The sequence below is a fragment of the Cupressus sempervirens genome, chromosome 4 (assembly GCF_028749045.1).
Source record: "Cupressus sempervirens isolate cs-2001-9-10 chromosome 4, ASM2874904v1, whole genome shotgun sequence".
NCBI lineage: Eukaryota > Viridiplantae > Streptophyta > Pinopsida > Cupressales > Cupressaceae > Cupressus > Cupressus sempervirens.
Genome location: NC_143121.1, coordinates 346,866,964 through 346,874,806, shown reverse-complemented (window position 1 = coordinate 346,874,806; position 7,843 = coordinate 346,866,964).

Below are 7,843 nucleotides of genomic sequence, written 5' to 3'. Positions count from 1 at the left end.
TATCAGGGAACTATGATTTTTACCTCTTTGTAGTGAAGTGGGAAATTATTTTTGGAAATTTGAGTAGCTCGTATAGATTATGGGTTACTTCTTTCTATCAGTGTTTAGGTTGTGGTGATTGTAGGGTGATTGAGGTTCTTCAGTGTGAAGAAACCAGAGCCTCATCTTGCAGAGAGTTTGGGGTTTCTTGGTTAGAGAAATTTAGGGTGTTTGTTGTAGAGATTATGGGGGGAAAGAAAAAATGGGTCGAACCACCTAGTTGTGTAGAATGGAAGAATAAACCAAAGGTTTGGGATATCATCAGGCATGGTGATTTTACCAGCTACATGGAGAGAATTAAAGGAAATAATCCTTCTATCATGCACTAGTTTGTAAAATCTTGAAATAATGGCTTGATTTTGGTTAGGAATCAGAAGATGGAGGTTACAGTTGAGACCATTGTGGAGGCTACTGGGTTGGATTTGGATGGGATGAATTTCTACAGGGAAAGGAAGAAATTAGACAAGGCAATTGATGATTTTACTGAGACCAAACAAGAAAGAAACCATCTGGTTAAGATAGGTACTTCTTACTTTAACTTAGCTTTTGTGTCTCGTCCATGGCGATTTATTTTCTTTGTCATTATGGAATATTTAACTTTGAATGGTAGATATACCAAATTGTATGGTTATCACTTTGAGCTTGCAAACCATTTTTGACATAATATTAGGGTGAATTTTCCTTCCTACCTATTGCAATCTCTTGCCATTTTTACTCAAGCCATTTAGTGTGACCCAACTAGGGAACATTTATGCCATGAAGGGCTTATGGTTTTGATCATGAATGTGCTCAAATCTAAAAAAATCCTGAAACCAAGGAATTTTAAAATGGAAGATCAAGATATTGAAGGGAGTATTCAAGACAAAGGCTATGACTTTGATACACAAGATGAGGTTGAAGGAGGTTTGGCTAGCCCCAAAATTGGTTTCAATGGCAACAATAAGAAAAAGAAGAAGAATACTGAGAAGGAGGATTCTGATTGGGAGAAGGAAAATGATTTTGTTGAAGAAATTGTTCGCAAGAACATCAAAAATAGGGGAGGTAGTAAAGGTAAAGGTAAGGGTTGTCTAGATGAGAGAGTGTCTATGCATTTTGATGATGAGCCTTTAGCTGAACACCTGGAGAGGAAAAGGAAGCCTATGTGGTATCAGGTCTATAAAAATGATAAGAAAGTTAAAGATGATTTTGATGCTGATATTGATGAGTAGGGATCTAAATTTGAAGGGGGTGATAGTGGGTTAGGGTTTTCTAAAGGTATGTTTGGCAACTCGGGCTCTATTCAGAAGGACATTGGCATCTTAAAGCATAAAATGTTTCTGCTAAACAAGGAAATGAAGCAATTTTCCAAAATGGCGAGAGGGGAAAAACCCTAGGACAACATATTGACAAGCTCTCAGAGGTCATAGGAAATGCTAAAGAAATTAAAAATTTGATGCATAAGATTCCTATGTTGGAAGCTAAATAGAGGGTTATGGACAAGGATATTAGTCGTGTCTAGGGGAAGGTGTCAAAACTTGAATCCAAACTGGGAAACATGGACAAATAACTTAAGCAGATGGTGGAAAATGTTTCTACCTTGTTGAAGAAGAATGAGGCAGGTAAAGACTAGGTTTCTCCCTTGGGGGCTGATTCTCAAGGACTAATTATGTGTACCCGGGCCCATTTGAAGAAGATTGAGGAAATCAGTAGGAAAGATGAGGTAAAAGCTGCTACTGAAATGATGCATTCTCTGGTGGACCAGGCTGTGAATTTGATTAATACTCCTTAGCTGGTCGATTGCTATTCCTTTGCTGGACTTTTGCTATTTTTTCCAGCATTGCCCTCCGTGACCTCTTTTTGTTGTCTAAGGTCTATTTCATTCTTGGTCTTGGTTTCTTTTCTCTGTAGTTATTTTCTCTTGCTTTTTTCCAGAACTCTACTATTGTATAGGTTTCGAGTCCTTTAAAACCCGCTTTTACTTAATCAAAACATATAAGAATAAGATTTTCAATTATTAATACCAAATTATACAACAATTGAAAACATCTATGTAATATTTTAATATGAAATAAAACTTGTTAAAACTTTCCAATTATCAAATTGTTACACTAAAAAAAAATATAACTCATATATTTGTAAAATTGAAATTGACATATAAAATATGTGAAAGTAAACCATAATAAATTTTTTTAAATTTTATATATAACTCATAAAAAAATTTGGAATTTTCAATAATTTTATAGTAACATTAAATATAAATTATTTTAGGAAAGAAATAGAGAGTTAAATATTCTAATTAGAATCACTATCATCATAAAATTGAACAATATTTCATTAAAATGAATTAGATTCTATAGGATAGAAACTATACAACCAATAGAGATGTTCATAAGTTCTACATCACAAATACCATGTGTTTGTAACTCCTTGCCTTATTATTTGAAAATCACAAGTACTATGCGTCCATGTTGGTATTTACTCTGCAATAGTCTTCCTTATTCTTTCAGGGATCAAAAGAGTCTGGAAAACCCCTTGAGGTCCCCATCTATCTAAAATAACTTGATTCCATGGGCTATTTTTTAATCCACCAAACTGCAATCTAAAAATTTGACCATGATAATGATAATTTAACAGAGCTTCTGTACTAGTTTGTGGAGATTGAAGCATTTTTTCTAACCAAATAAGGCAATTTTCTATAGAGTGCATTGGATAAAGAGATTCCTCAATCCAAACCTCTGTAGGACCAAAATATAGCTCTGTAGGATCACAATCATCACAACAAACCAATTATGGGAAAATAGGATCCTTATATAATTAACCAAAATTATAAAGAGGGCGAGGATAAAATTTCAACAACCCTGCTTCTAAAAGATACTTTTTAGAAGACAAATATTTTTTTCTTTCCTCAGTGTGTATTATTTAAAGATCAAAATGATGATATGTGTCATCAATTATAATCATTCTTTGTGTCAACATTTTTATTCCCTTCTAATAACTAGAAAATAAAAAAAAAATTAATAAAAGAGAAAAATTATATTTTCTATCTATTTCAATAAATAATATTGGTTCAATCGTGTTAAGTTTTAATAGCATGATAATTTAAAATAATTGATTGACAATAATATAACAATATTGAATGAGAATAATAAACTTTCCAATACCAATTTTTTTGGGTAAATTTTTACCTTTTATTTTATAATATATTATAAATGCAAAAATAAATTTTAGAAGAAGTACAACTTGCAATGAGAAGGATGAACATCAAAGTATAAACATATTTTCTCTACTATTTTTTTCCCACAAAAGAAATTTATTGTTCTTTGCTTCAATAGAATAAGTCCTATGTTTATAAATGTCTATATACAAATGCATATTATTTAACTACTTTAGAAAGAACCTTATTAAAATGTACAATAAGGATACTTTATTTGTAAAGCCTTCAACCTTGTTTCTTCAGCTTATTTTTTTCTACTTATTTTCCCATTTTCATTTTCTCATAATGATCAAAAGAAAATGGTGGCATTATCCTTAAACCTTGTAGTGACTTTACAATCTAGAAATTGCAACAGATGTCATTCCTATTCTTTCTCTTGGTTTGATATCAATTGTTTCTTTTTAAGGTGTCAAACCCTAAGATTTATGTTTTGTCAATGTCCATGCCAATCTCAATGGTATCTGAATGGTAGAACCTCTTTGTACAATAGTAACATGTACTAGTTTAGGATGTTAATTATTTAATGGAAAGCTAGAGTAGGCATCAAATTTTACCATTACATATAACTTGATATTGTGCACAATTATCATCCACAAAACTATAGTTTGACAATTTTTAGCAATAATATGTGCATCTAGTTCTCTAAGAGAATGTAGTTTTCTTTGATTATGTTTGTGAACATTATCATTTGTAGAGAATAAATGAACATTGTTGTGAAAATATTCATTTATTATTGTTATAATATTGCATGTTGTCCATGACATTAGCAGTTTCCAATCCTCAATCGTTGGTTGAGCATCTCTAATATTTGTGAGCAACTAGCAAAACTTATTCTAATATAAATTATTTGCATCATGTCTATAAGATTTTTCCAATGTAATCACAGCCTCAAAGTCTTTCCATATTATTTTTTCATGTCTCCTATTATCATATGCTACTCTTCCTTTTATAGGAAAGAGTTGGCCAAGATCACCAACTAAAGTCACTGATATACCTAATTTTTTTTTAACAAATATTTAGTAGCAATTTCGTATAAAAATAATAATATGAATGGTCATTTTTTATTGTTCTAGTAAATTCAATATAAATCTAAAGTAAGAATACCTCCAAAGTTAAGATTGGAATTCTAGGAAAATGCTTGATGGAGTCTAGAGTTTATATTCTCAAGCAACTTCTCCTGAAGAAAGCTCATTTCATCTATTCATATATTTCTTATTTGACTTAGTTCTTCTTGGAAATTTGTCAAATGTGTTCCTTCTAACACTCTAAAATCATTTACTTGAATCTTCAATTTGGAATGTATAGTTGAATGACGTATATTGTATGCAATCACTTCTACCAATGCTAGTATACAAAGTGGACAACAATTAGAGAATGCATATTCTTTTAAAAATTTATTGATTGCACTAACCAAATATGACTTTATTGTATTAGATGTATAGTAAATTATCATATACAAGGGTGCTACATTGTTACCACCATTGTAGTGTGTCATAATAACATCAAATGCCCCCTTTTTTTCACCCAATTTACTACTACTAAAATATTGTTCATGTTGAAGATTTATAGTGCATCCATTTTCTCTCATTGTACTAATAAATTTGATTGCATCTGATGTATATTCATTTGACCTATATTAATTTGACCAATTATGTTGTCTATCCATATCACTTCTTCCTAGCATATCAAATTCAAAAATATTCATTATTTTTGTTGGAAATATAAGATGAGTAACTGAGAGGGGAGGGGTGAATTAGTTACTACAAAAATAAATCCCAAATCCCTCAGATGTTAGTAGGTAACTAAATACTACTAAAGCTTAGTAAACACACAAAATACTGTAACTTGATAATAACTGGATTAGCTCCGTAAAAGATTAATATATAAACTATTAGATGTTATCTGTGATTACCATTACTTTAACTTAGTCACAAACACATAAAGAAAATAGCATGAACACATTTGACACTAGGACTTAATCTGGAAACCCAATTTGAGAAAAACCACCAATAGCAACTAGTTATTGATTTTCACTCTTCTGAAGTGAGCTCTATTAGGAGCCAACCCTATTAAAGCTTACAAAACACACTGTTAGGTGTGACCCTATTAAAGGATTTAATCACCCTATTAGAAGTGGCTTGGTTAGAGGTCTTTGAGAATAGTTCAATGGAATTTCAACCTTGTTAGAGGATTTGCAAATAGCTGTTAAGCCAACTTTGTTAGGAGATTTAGATAACTGCTATAATGGTTAGAGAGTAACAATGAGATGACCTAATTTGAATGCAACTAAATTGCTAATTTTAGATCTCTATTCTTGCTTGTACTTGATCCTTCCTGATCAAATATGGCTTTGATGCACCACAAGGATATTCTTCTTATCCTTCAAATTTGCTCCCCTCTTCTTATCAATAGATCTTAAATCACATCACCATAATTAACACATTCTCTTTCATTTGTTACTTGCACACTTTGAAATCACAACTTGACCTTATACTTATACCTTTCACTTTGTCAAGTAAGCTCAAATAAAACTTAGAATAATCAATATTCATCACCTTAGTCAGCTAGAATCAATAGATAAATCAATTAAGATTAATACAAAAAATTAAGAAAATCCTTCATTAGCTAACCCTGCTTGGTAGCAACTAACTCTGGAATGATTTCCTTCATTAACCAATAGAAGCTTGGTTAACATTGTAAAATTACAAAAATCCTTTGGTAATCAAGTGAGCTCAGTTAGCACTGGTTCCATCCAACTTTCCTTTGTTACCCAAGTAAGCTCGGTTAACACTTACCTTCTACAACTTGTCCTTTGATGCCTGAGTGGATTCGATAGACATTGCCTTTTGAACTAGGCAAATAGAAGAACACTTGGTAGACACTGAGAATTGTCTTCACTACCCAAGTGAGCTTGGCATATACTAACTAATAATGATTATGAGATTTTTGTATCATCAAAGACAACACACAATTAATCTATTTATCCAAAAATCTCCCTCTTTGGCATTGATGAGTACACAACATGTCATAGCATAATGAAATTTTGGATTTGAGAACTCTCTCTATCAGTATGAGCTCTTCCTTTCTACAATGGCTTTTACCAAGTTCATTCAAAACATCCTCCCTCTTTCAACATACTTCTTTAGAAGACTTCTCCCTCTCTAGATTCTAACTTTATTCTAGTTCCAAAAATTTCTCAGAGATATGATAGTAAACTTCTCCCTCTTTGACAACACATGCCAAAGATAATAACTCTATAAATACCAGTGTACCTTAAGTACTAATTCATCTACAATATGTCGTTGCCAATTCTGCACCAATTGATTGATCTTCAATAGACTCTAGTTGATGCATTCACTAAACTTCATTTAGTGAATTTTAGATAGGGGAATGACCCCTAGCTTACCTCTTAGATACATAAATGCATCCTTAGGTATTGGCTTGGTGAATATGTCTACAATTTTGTTCCTTTTTATTCACATATTCCAATCTGACTTCTTTCATCAACTCTCTTAAGAAGTGATACTTTATAGCAATTTCCTTTTTTTTGTAATGCATTACTGGATTCTTTGATATGTTGATTTCATTGGTGTTATCATGATATATGCCAACTGGATCTTTGATTTCTACCTTCATTCCTTCTAATAGTTGTTTGAACCAAACAATGTTAGAACAATTGACTACTATTGCTACATATTCTCCCTATGTTGTGGATTGAGAAGTACAATTTTGCTTCTTGCTTGTCCAAGATACTGGTCTTTTACCAAGAAAGAATGCTCCACCACTAGTGCCTTTTCTATCATTAAGACTTCCTACCCAATCAGCATCAATAAATACTTTTGAGTCTAGATTGCCTCCAATTTTGTACCATAAACCATAGTCTTTAGTACCTTTCAGATACCTCGTGATTCTTTTCATTGCCATCATGTTATTTTTCTTAGGATTTGCTGAGAATCTTGCCACTATTCCAACTGCTAGAGCAATATCAGGCCTTATGTAGACTACATACTGTAATTTTCCAATCATTGATTTGTAAGTGGTCTTATCTACTTCTTTAGAATCATCATTTTTGGAAAGCTTATGCCTAATAGACATATGTGTTCCAATTGGTCTTGAATCTTCCATTCTAAATTTCTTTAGTATCTCCTTGATATACTTAGATTGAGTGATGTAGATATCATTCCTGTTTTACTATATTTGCAATCCAACAAAGAATTTTATTTCACCAAACATGGACATCTCAAATTCTTTGCTCATTTCTTCTGAGAATGCTTTGCATAAATCATCATTTCCTATAAATAGAGTATTCTTATTTGGTCCTTCCTTGATATATAGACTACTGCTATCATTAGTCCTTTGAAAACCAATTTGTACCAAGTAATTATGGAGTCTTTCATACCAAGCTCTGGGAGGTTGCTTGAGACCATATAAAACTTTGTGTAGTTTGCAAACCATGTCTCCTTTGCTAGGATCTACAAAACTTTCTAGTTGTTCACTATAGACTTCCCCATCAAGAATTCCATTAAAGAATGCAAATTTAACATCTATTTGATATACTTTAAATCCTCTATGTGTTGCATATGCTAGTAAAGTTCTAACACCTTCAAGTCT